Raw genomic sequence first — 12,333 nt, forward strand, 5'->3', positions numbered from 1 at the left:
AATTTTGAATAATGTTCCAGTGGGCTGTCAGGCATTTTCTGCAATGCTGACATTTCCTCTCATCTTCTGGAACCTGCAAGCCTATTATTACTCATGCCCATGGGAATCCAAGCCTGATGCCGCGTAAGGGCCCTTCTGTTTTTCTATTGCTTCCTCTCGTCAAAAAGAACTGAACTATATCTGTATTTACACCATAAAACATAATCCAGACGGAATGACATTATAAGTGCGGAATTAGGTTGGGATACCGTTACTTCTGGCAAGTGACTGCAGGTAATCTCTCCCAACAGTGATCAATCCACTTGTATACTATATGGAACAAAAAGAGCTAGGATACACACTCTTTAATACTATATTGGTGAATGCTATAAATTTTACAATGCATGATATATACCTGGGGCAAATTGTAACTATATTACTCACTGATATTAGAATATATTCCCATACTTTACACAAAGGCTAGTATAGCTGACTCCCATCACAGGTATAACCATTGACCACCCATCGTTTGAGATGAGGATATTTATTTTTTAATAATTTATACAAGAGTTCTTACATTCTTGTACAGCCACTAGCACGCATTGCGTTTCGGGCAAGTCCTTAATCCTAATTTTCACACACACACATCCCTAGTTAGCAACTATCTATCCCCCAGGTACCTATATACTCCTAGGTAACAGGAGCATCAGGGTGAAAGAAACTTTGCCCATTTGTTTCCACCTTCTGCCGGGGATCGAACCCACACCCTTAGGACTACGAACACCGAGCGCTGTCCACTCAGCCGTCAGGCTCCCATATTAGATGAACCTCAAAGTTAGATTTTGAGCCGTACTCTGTAGTTCGCTATACGTGTACCTACGCTTATTTAATATGCATTATAAAAGTTCTCATGGTGTATTGGGTTCATAATAAACTAAATTAAAATAAACTCTTTTTAGCTGGCGCCTTATCGGTTATCAATATAATACAATGTGAATTGTTAACTGTATGAGCTGTATATATGGATGCGGTTCATATATCATTCGATATCATTTTACAAGCTTGGTTGATTACCGATGGGTCCGTATTCAAATGCCACTGTTTACCTAAGACAATCACTCAAACACAATTTGTGTATTTTAATTTAAAAAAAGTACAGTATATGACGTTTCAGATCTATAATGTGGAATTTCTGTCACCCATTAGTTCTCAAATAACAAATAAATTATTTATTAGAGAAAATGGATCGATTATTATTAGTTATAGATAGGCTGCATCACTGCATGTCACCCTAGATCTCCACATAGCTAGGCTGAATGTCACCCTCAACCCTAAATAGCTAGACTGCATGTCACCCTAACCTCCCTATAGGTAGGCTGCATATCACCCCTAAACCTCAAATAGCTAGACCGGATGTCACCCTATGATCCCAACAGCTAGGCTGCAAGTCACCATTAAGATCACACATAGATAAGCTGCATGTCACCCTGTGACCTCAAATAGCTAGACTGCATGTCACCCTAAGATGCCATATAGCTAGGCTACATGTCACATTATGATACCACATAGCTAGAATGTGTGTTACCCTATGATCTCCACATAGCTAGGCTGCGTATCACCCAATACGGCCACATAGCTAGGCTGCATGTTACCCTATAATCCCACATAGCTAGACTGAATGTCATCCTATGATGACACTTAAACTGTGTGTCACCCCTGTAAGGTCACATAGCTATAGTCTGTGTGTCACCTTATGTTGCCACATACTACAAATACTTTTCCAATGATTCAACCCGTTCTATTCACTCCGACACCTTCCTCCGTAACTGCTGAGCCCCCCTCCACATGGCCCCCTTCCCCACCAGTGTCTCCAGACTTCTTAATCAGCTCTCGATCCATATTGTCGGACACCTCCCTTAGGCTTCTCCCCACCTTAACGTGCTGTACTCTTAAAAATACAGAAAATGTACAACCTCTCCTACATTATTTCCCTCCCCGTATACATGTTCCCTCCCCATAGCAACTGCCCCTCCTGCCCCCCCCCCTCTCTCTCCCTCACCCTGTACCTCACTCTTCAGTGAGCGGCGCGGTCAGTCCCTCCGTTGCCTGGTGTGAGTGAGGGGGTGTGAAACAGCCGTGAGCCAGTGTCTATATATTGTCCAGTTTACTGTGTACTCTGCTTTAACTTTAACACGCGGACACTACCCCAAGTTCCGTGTACACTTTCTGTAGTGCAGTTGCCACCATGATGCCCCCAGCTGGTCTCCCGTAAGTTTATCTCTGGTGTGTTTTGACCGTGCGAGCTTCAACAACACTTACCATGTGCGGGTTTTCTGCTTACCTTGACAAATATTGGGTTGTGTTCCTGCCTCTAGCCCTCTACCATATGCACGCTGGGGTGTAGAGTTCTAATGAATATACCAAAGTACTAAAGAAACAAAAATAATAATTGTAATAATAAAAATAACTAATAATATGTATATAATCATAAAATGATAGGATTATTTTAAGCAACAATTATTCTGCAGTATGTGCTTACATACGGTTTCAGCTCCTAAAGCCCACCTTTAGCTCACTTGCGGATCCCGTAGAACTTTTTAGTTTATCTTTATTTACCCGAGGGCCTCGACGAGGACAGGAAGCCGGCGGCTTGTCGAAGGTTATCTTGAGGTTATCTTGAGATGATTTCGGGGCTTTTAGTGTCCCCGCGGCCCGGTCCTCGACCAGGCCTCCACCCCCAGGAAGCAGCCCGTGACAGCTGACTAACACCCAGGTACCTATTTACTGCTAGGTAACAGGGGCATTTAGGGTGAAAGAAACTTTGCCCATTTGTTTCTGCCTCGTGCGGGAATCGAACCCGCGCCACAGAATTACGAGTCCTGCGCGCTATCCACCAGGCTACGAGGCCCCAATCCACCAGGCTACGAGGCCCCCCATTTGCCCTGATAATCTTTTCCAGTTTGATTTTGAAATTCAAGTCTTTGCATTTACAGCTTCGACGGGTAGGCGTTTCCATTTTTTTAATGGGTGAAAAGCATTTCCTTTTCTCAATTCTACAATGCGTCTAGTCGAGCTTGAAATCGTTGCTTCTTGTCTGTTACATTTGACCTTTTGAAGAAAATTTCCGAATCAACATCCACCAAATTATTCTGTATTTTATTCAATGAGATCCGTCTTATGCCTGGTTTGCGGTGTCGTTAGTCCTGTGGCCCTCAACCGTTCCTGATACGAGACATGACTTGCCTCTGGAATGATTTTTGTTGCCAGGTGTTGCACCTTCTCCAGGGCAGCTATGTCCTTCTGAAGATAGGGTCTCCTTGCTTGGATACAGTAAGTAATCCATGTGGGCCCGCACAGAGATTTATAAAATTGAATCGCCACCACCCTTTCCCTGAAGTCTAAGGTACCCTTGATTATTCCAAGGGTTTGGTTAGCTTTTTTGACTGCTGTACCTACCTGTTGTGCAACTTTCAGCGAGTGGTGGATTTTGACTCCATCCTCACTCTGCTGTTATGTAATGCTATTAATTTGGTAGTTGTGGCGTAAGTTGTTATGCTCCACATGCAAGGTCTTGCATTTGTCAACATTAAAAAGCACTTTCCAGTCTTCTGGCCATTTGTGGAGATCACGTAGATCTTTGTAGAGCTCCTATATCATTATTTCCCACTTTACCATACTTTTTTGTCTAATTTTGATGGGGTTTGTAATAATAGCATCTATGTTAGATGTAAATAACAAAAAATGTTGGCCCCCAAAATGGATCCTTAAGGTACCTCATTTACTACATTTACAGCCATCATCACTTAGGCGCTGGTGGCTGAGTTGACAGCGCTCTAGACTCGTTGGACCTAGAGACCGGGGTTCGATCCCCGGCACAAGCGGACGGTTTTGGCCTCCACCACCTTCTCACTTGACTTGTTCCAACCGTCTACCACTCTGTTTGCGAAAGTTAATTTTCTTATATTTCTTCGGCATCTATGTTTAGATAGTTTAAATCTATGTCCTCTTGTTCCTGAAGTTCCAGGTCTCAGGAATTCTTCCCTATTAAATTTGTCAATTCCTGTTACTATTTTGTACGTAGTGATCATATCACCTCTTTTTCCTGTCTTCTAGTTTTGACATATTTAATGCCTCTAACCTCACCTCGTAGCTCTTGCCCTTCAGTTCTGGGAGCCACTTAGTAGCATGTCTTTGCATCTTTTCCAGTTTGTTGATGTGCTTCTTAAGATATGGGCACCATACAATCACTGCATATTCTAGCTTTGGCCTAACAAAAGTCGTGAATAATTTCTTTAGTATTTCCCCATCCATGTATTTGAAAGCAATTCTGAAGTTAGAAAGCGTGGCATAGGCTCCTCGCACAACGTTCTTTATGTGATCCTCAGGTGATAGTTTTCTATCTAGAACCACCCCTAGATCTCTTTCTTTATCGGAATTCTTTAAAGATTTCTCACATAATTTATAGGTTGTGTGGGGTCTGTGTTCTCATATTCCACATTCCATAACATGGCATTCATTCACATTAAATTCCATTTGCCAAGTGGTGCTCCATATACTTATTTTTCCAGGTCTTCTTGAAGGGCATGACCATCTAAGTTTCTTATCCTTCCTATTATCTTAGCACCATCATCAAACATGTTCATATAATTCTGTATGCTAACTGGTAGATCATTTATGAAGACATTGAACATCACCAGTGCAAGAACTGAACCCTGTGGTACTCCACTTGGGACATTTCTCCAGTCCGATACATTGCCTCTGATTACTTCCCTCATTTTTCTATCAGTCAGAAAATGTTTGATCCATGTTAGAAGTTTACCTGTCACTCCTCCAATAGTTTCCAGTTTCCAGAACAACCTCTTTTGTGGAACTCTGACGAAAGCCTTTTTTAGGTCCAGATAGATGCAGTCAACCCAACTATCTCTTTCCTGTAAAATCTCTGTGGCTCGATTATAAAAACTGAGTAAATTCGGTACACAGGATCTTCCAGATTGAAAATCATACTGTCTGTTTGATATTATATCATTTCTCTCCAGGTGTTCTACCCATTTAGTTTTTATTATTTTTTCCAATATTTTGACTATTACACTTGTCAATGATACAGGTCTATAATTGAGGGGGTCTTTCCTGCCGCCACTTTTGTTAAGTTCCTCTCTGCCTCTCTCCTTACTGACGTGTAGTTGTTTCTTGCATCTTTATATCGCTGGTATGTTTGGGGGTTTGGCCTCTTTCTATAATGATTCTATTTTTGTGTCTTTTGATCTCTGGCCCTCTCGCAATTTCTGTTGAACCAACCCTATTTCCTAGGTCTTCATGTCTGTTTTGGTATGAATGTTTGTGTGCCTTCATCGTATATTTTGCAAACTTTGGCATATGTCTCATTTACTTCCTTGCCTGACAACAAGTCTGTCCAATTATACCCATGAAAAAAATTTCTAAGTTCCCCATAGCGTCCTCTCTTGAAATCACGTTTAACAACTGTTTCACTGTCCCCATTCCTACTAGATTATATCGCATAGCGTATTTAATGTCCAAGAGGACGTGATCACTCGTAATGTCCAAGAGGACGTGTGTACTCACCTATTTGTGCTTGCGGGGGTTGAGTTTTGGCTCTTTGGTCCCGCCTCTCAACCGTCAATCAACTTGTGTACAGATTCCTGAGCCTATTGGGCTCTATCATATCTACATTATAAACTGTGTATGGAGTCAGCCTCCACCACATCACTGCCTAATGCATTCCATCCGTTAACTACTCTGACACTGAAAAAGTTCTTTCTAACGTCTCTGTGGCTCATGTGGGTACTCAGTTTCCACCTGTGTCCCCTTGTTCGCGTCCCGCCAGTGTTGAATAGTTTATCCTTGTTTACCCGGTCGATTTCCCTGAGGATTTTGTAGGTTGTGATCATGTCTACCCTTACTCTCCTGTCTTCCAGTGTCGTAAGGTGTATTTCCTGCAGCTTTTCCTCGTAACTCATGCCTCTTAGTTCTGGGACTAGTCTAGTGGTATATCTTTGAACTGTTTCCAGCTTCGTCATGTGCGTGACAAGGCACGGGATCCATGCTGGGGCCGCATACTCCAGGATTGGTCTTACATATGTGGTATACAAGATTCTGAACGATTTCTTACACAGGTTCCTGAACGCTTGTTCTGATGTTAGCCAGCCTCGCATATGCCGCAGACGTAATTCTTTTTATGTGGGCTTCAGGAGACAGGTTTGGTGTGATATCAACTCCTAGATCTTTCTCTCTGTCCGTTTCATTAAGTACTTCATCTCCTATTCTGTATCATGTGTCTGGCCTCCTGTTTCCACCGCCTAGTTTCATAACGTTGCCTTTACTTGGGTTGAACTTTAGCAGCCATTTGTTGGACCATTCACTGTCTGTCTAGGTCATCTTGTAGTTTCCTACTATCTTCCTCTGTCTTAATCCTCCTCATAATTTTTGCATCATCAGCAAACATTGAGAGAAACGAGTCAATACCCTCTGGGAGATCATTTACATATATCAGAAACAGTATAGGTCCAAGGACTGACCCCTGCGGGACTCCACTTGTGACGTCTCACCAATTTGAGACCTCACCCCTCACATTGACTCGGTCTCCTGTTGCTTAGGTACTCCTTTATCCAATGGAGTACCTTCCCTCTCACTCCAGCCTGCATCTCCAGCTTTTTCACTAGCCTCTTGTATGGTACTGTATCAAAGACTTTCTGGCAATCCAAAAATATGCAGTCTGCCCACCCTTCTCTTTCTTGCCTGATTTTTGTTGCTTGGTCGTAGAATTCAAGTAACCCTGTGAAGCAGGAATTGCCATCCCTGTGTGTGTGTGTGTGTGTGTGTGTGTGTGTGTGTGTGTGTGTGTGTGTGTGTGTGTGTGTGTGTGTGTGTGTGAAAAAATCGTTAGTTAGTAACAGTTGATTGATTGACAGTTGAGAGGCGGGCCGAAAGAGCAGAGCTCAACCCCCGCAATCACAACTAGGTGAATAAATTTATCCAGTCAGATTTGGACCCATTTAGTATGACCTTTGTTTTGACCATTGTTTTATCCATTCCAGTATTCTACCATTTATTACACGAGCCTTTAATTTCCTTGCCAGTCTTTCATGTGGTACCTTAGCAAAGGCATTAGCAAAATCCATGTATACTACATCCCTCAGAAGTCCTTGTATGTGTAACAGGTTACCGTTTCCAAAAAACGTGAGCAGGTTTGGAAGGCGCGATCTATTTTTAACAAGCCCCTGTCGATTTGTCAATTTAATTTTACCCCGAGGGGCAAATATACACTCCCCAATAGGAAGAAAACACCCTGGGTTATTCGTCCTGTCACTTGTATCCTGACACAGCTGGGACTTGCTTACCTATCTCAAGTGAACAGCTTCTCAAACAAGAAGATTAGCATTCGTCAACCCATAAAATCTTACGTTATCTTTTGGGTGCAAAATTGGGAAATCTTTTTAGAACAGTATATATATTTGACAAATATTATTTTCCTAACTCGAACAATGTGGGGTTTATTATTGTACACATTTCTAATGTTTCTCAGATGTTCAGTCTCGTACATATTGGTCTAGGCGGTGTCCGTTACTTTCATCACAGATTCTGCAACTCTGCTCCTCAACTGTTGTTTTCATTTCGATTCTTCATGGATATTTGTATCCAAAACAGATTCTTGCTATTACTGGTTCTCTCCCGCGGCCACCTCCTCTTCGGCCATAATGATTGGGATTGCCAGCTGCAACCATGTTGTACCATCGTACAGATTTACTGATTTGTGCTTCTATCCTCCTTTCCTCAGTAACCTTGTCGCAGTGATATTGCCTGATGATACCTCTAGTTTGTAGGAGTCTTGGGTATGAAGTATACAATATGGTCTTCTTCAGCAGCCAGCACATCTGCTTGTTCATTTCCAGATTCCTACATGAGAATCCACAGAAATTTGACGACTCTTCCCTTATTGGTTAGTGCTCTCACAGCTCTCTTGATTTCAGCGACTATATCCCAGTATTTTCTGCCCGATTATTAGTAAGGCTTTGTAGAGCTGCTTTTGAATCAGTGCAGATCACTGCACCAATAGTTCAAGGAATATTAACACCACAACAATGACGGTTAACTTCGCTTGCATTGAAGAGGCATAGTTCTCAATACTTACTTTCCCTTCATTTCCGCGTTGAAAGGCATTATTCCTAATGACAGTGTATGCTGCACCAGCCCTGCCATTGACAGGGTTAGATGATCCATCAGTGTACATTTGATCTAACTCATTTCCGGCTTCTTTAAAAATTTCCTCGAGATAATTGTGCCTCATTTGTTGTGGTATCACATTGGACAATGAGATCCGTCCTGTCATGCCTGATTTGCAGTGCTAGCCCTGAGCTCCTCAGCCGATCCTAGTATGAGAGTTGCCTTAGCTCTAGTTAGTTTAGTTCCTTTAATATGCACCCCATACCCATCTTGTGGGCGGTAGTGGAAAGGGTTACAGAGGCACATAATGGGCTCAGGGACTGAACCCCACAATTCATTTAGCTAAGAAAGTTACAATCTTGATGAGCTAGTTACAAAATTTGATGCACATCATCACGTCAACAATGGGTCAGAAACCAACCATAAGTACAGTTTTTAAATTAAGCAACTGACATATGTGGAGAGCTAGTGTCATAAATGATATGTTTGTCCTGCACACCGCCCCCCATCCAGTGGACAGCGGTGGATAGGTTACAATCACTTAGTTACTACCTACAGTTAGCAAACTGGGGATATTTGGCTAAAATTTCTGGTAGCAGATCATTTTGAATGAAATATTGACACATCGCTGGAACATTGGTTATAGAATTGTCTCTAAATTCACGTATCTTTTCGCACTCCATCACATAGTGACGGAGGGTGTGCGAATAATTTTGTTGACACAGTTTACATTTGGTCAGGTCTACATCAGCAGATAATGAGAATTCCCAGAGATACTTGTAACCGAGTCTAAGCCGAGCTGTAGTAACATCTAGAAGTCTGCTGATTTTATTGGATGATCCATAGATGTGTGGCTTAGCTCTGGAATGATTTTTGTTGGCCGGTGTTGCACTTTCTCCAGAGCAGCTATGTCCTTCTGAAGATGACGTCTCCATGCTTGGATACAGTAATCCATGTGGGGGCGCACCAGAGATTTATGCAGTTGAATCACTACCTTCTTATCCTTATGAGTAGTAATTGTGGGCGATTGTAAACATTCCATCACTGCTCATCGGGGCGGGGGGGGGGGGGGGGCGGGGAGGAGGAATGCAGGATAAACATCAATTGTGACACTCTCTCTCCACATATGTCAGTTGCTTAATTTAGAAACTGAAAAATTGTGGTCGGTTTTGAGCCTATTATTGACGTAAAAATATACATTAAATTTTGTAATTAGTTCATCAAGATTGTTATTGGGGTTCAGTCCCTGCATGAGCCCTTTATGGGCCATGTAACCATTTCCACTACACCCCACATAATGGGTAAGGGGTGCATAATAAATGAACATGACTAAACTAGTCAAAGGTTGGCTTGATTAATCACTGGGTTTGCTTAGCTTTTTTTATTTTATACAAAATTAAATTACAATAACGTGATATGATCATTTTTAGAGCAGAACGGGGGTCGAACCCGCGTCTGCTCCAGACTAATTTTTTTTTTTTTTTTTTTTTTTTTTTTTTTTAAATATATACAAGAGTTGTTACATTCTTGTACAGCCACTAGTACGGGTAGCGTTTCGGGCAAGTCCTTAATCCTATGGTCCCTGGAATACGATCCCCTGCCGCGAAGAATCGTTGTTACAACCAAGTACACATTTTACTGTTGCGTTAAACAGAGGCTACAGTTAAGGAATTGCGCCCAGTAAATCCTCCCCGGCCAGGATACGAACCTATGACATAGCGCTCAGGGAACGCCAGGCGAGTGTCTTACCACTACACCACGGAGACTGCTTATTTATAGTGTATTTATAATGCATCTTACACACCTATCCTGTGGAAATGTTAAGGAACTTAGCATAATAGGGTCTCGGTAGTACAGTCGGCTTCGTTCGCGACGCACACTCGACAATGTGTGCACGGTTATGTAGGTTACTGAGAGGCGTGTACTCGCCTAGTTGTGCTTGCGGAGGTTGAGCTCTGGCTCTTTGGTCCCGCCTCTCAACCGTCAATCAACAGGTGTACAGGTTTCTGAGCCTATTGGGCTCTATCATATCTACACTTGAAACTGTGTATGGAGTCAGCCTCCACCACATCACTTCCTAATGCATTCCATTTGTCAACCACTCTGACACTGAAAAAGTTCTTTCTAATATCTCTGTGGCTCATTTGGACACTCAGTTTCCACCTGTGTCCCCTAGTGCGTGTGCCCCTTGTGTTAAATAGCCTGTCTTTATCTACCCTGTCGATTCCCTTGAGAATCTTGAATGTGGTGATCATGCCCCTAACTCTTCTGTCTTCCAACGAAGTGAGGTTTAATTCCCGTAGTCTCTCCTCGTAGCTCATACCTCTCAGCTCGGGTACTAGTCTGGTGGCAAACCTTTGAACCTTTTCCAGTTTAGTCTTATGCTTGACTAGATATGGACTCCATGCTGGAGCTGCATACTCCAGGATTGGTCTGACATATGTGGTATATAATGTTCTGAAAGATTCCTTACACAAGTTTCTAAAGGCCGTTCTTATGTTAGCCAACCTGGCATATGCTGCTGCTGTTATCCTCTTGATATGAGCATCAGGGGACAGGTCTGGCGTGATATCAACCCCCAGGTCTTTTTCTCTCTGACTCCTGAAGTATTTCTCCCAAATGATATCTAGTATCTGGTCTCCTGCTTCCTACCCCTATCTTCATTACATTACATTTGCTTGGGTTAAACTCTAACAACCATTTGTTCGACCATTCCTGCAGCTTGTCCAGGTCTTCTTGAAGTCTCAAGCTGTCCTCCTCTGTCTTAATCCTCCTTATAATTTTGGCGTCGTCAGCAAACATTGAGAGGAATGAATCTATACCCTCTGGGAGATCATTTACGTATATCAGAAACAAGATAGGTCCGAATACAGAGCCCTGTGGGACTCCACTGGTGACTTCACGCCAAAATGAGGTCTCGCCCCTCACTGTAACTCTCTGCTTCCTATTGCTTAGGTACTCCCTTATCCACTGGAGCGCCCTACCAGTTACTCCTGCCTGTTTCTCTAGCTTACGCATCAGCCTTTTATGGGGTACTATGTCAAAGGCTTTCCAACAGTCCAAGAAAAATGCAGTCCGCCCATCCTTCTCTTTCTTGCTTAATCTTTGTCACCTGATCGTAGAATTCTATTAAGCCCGTAAGGCAAGATTTACCCTCCCTGAACCCATGTTGATGGGTTGTCACGAAGTCCCTTCTCTCCAGATGTGTTACTAGTTTTTTCTCAATCTTCTCCATCACCTTGCATGGTATACAAGTTTAGGACACTGGCCTGTAGTTCAGTGCCTCTAGTCTGTCACCCTTTTTGTATATTGGACTACATTCGCCGTCTTCCGTATTTCTGGTAGGTCTCCCGTTTCCAGTGACCTACTATACACTATGGAGAGTGGCAAACAAAGTGCTCCTGCACACTCTTACAATACCCATGGTGAGATTCCGTCCGACCCAACAGCTTTTCTCACGTCCAGCTCCAGTAGGTGCTTCTTGACGTCATCTCTTGTAATTTCGAACCTTTCCAAGGTCGCCTGGTTTGTTGCCACCTCTCCTAGCGCCGTGACCTCTCCTTGTTCTATTGTAAAGACCTCCTGGAACCGTTGAGTTCTTCACGCACCTTTTTGTCATTCTCTGTGTACCTGTCCTCACCCGTCCTAAGTTTCATCTTAGGACGGGTGTGTGTGTACACGGCTATGTCGGTACTGAGGTGTACGTGTGTGTGTATGGCTATGTCAGTACTGAGAGGTGTGTGTACACGGCTATGTCGGTACTGAGGTGTACGTGTGTGCGCACGGTTATTTCAGTACTGAGAGGTGTGTGTGTGTGTGCGCACAGCCATGTAGGTACTGAGAGGTGTGTGTACACAGCCATGTAGGTACTGAGAGGTGTGTGTACACAGCCATGTAGGTACTGAGAGGTGTGTGTACACAGCCATGTAGGTACTGAGAGGTGTGTGTACACAGCCATGTAGGTACTGAGAGGTGTGTGTACACAGCCATGTAGGTACTGAGAGGTGTGTGTACACAGCCATGTAGGTACTGAGAGGTGTGTGTACACAGCCATGTAGGTACTGAGAGGTGTGTGTACACAGCCATGTAGGTACTGAGAGGTGTGTGTACACAGCCATGTAGGTACTGAGAGGTGTGTGTACACAGCCATGTAGGTACTGAGAGGTGTGTGTACAC

General features: G+C 43.1%; 1 protein-coding gene across 1 annotated transcript in view; it reads left to right on the forward strand.

Moving 5' to 3' along the window:
- Positions 1–2,037: 2,037 nt before the first annotated feature.
- LOC138365808 (uncharacterized) overlaps positions 2,038–12,333 on the forward strand; it is a 45,038-nt gene continuing 34,742 nt past the window's right edge. The window contains exon 1 of the mRNA XM_069326292.1: positions 2,038–2,247. The gene's annotated coding sequence lies outside the window, so the exon portion shown is untranslated. The remainder of the gene's footprint in view (positions 2,248–12,333) is intronic.

Source organism: Procambarus clarkii, chromosome 18 (genome assembly GCF_040958095.1).
Source record: "Procambarus clarkii isolate CNS0578487 chromosome 18, FALCON_Pclarkii_2.0, whole genome shotgun sequence".
In the NCBI taxonomy this organism is placed as follows: domain Eukaryota; kingdom Metazoa; phylum Arthropoda; class Malacostraca; order Decapoda; family Cambaridae; genus Procambarus; species Procambarus clarkii.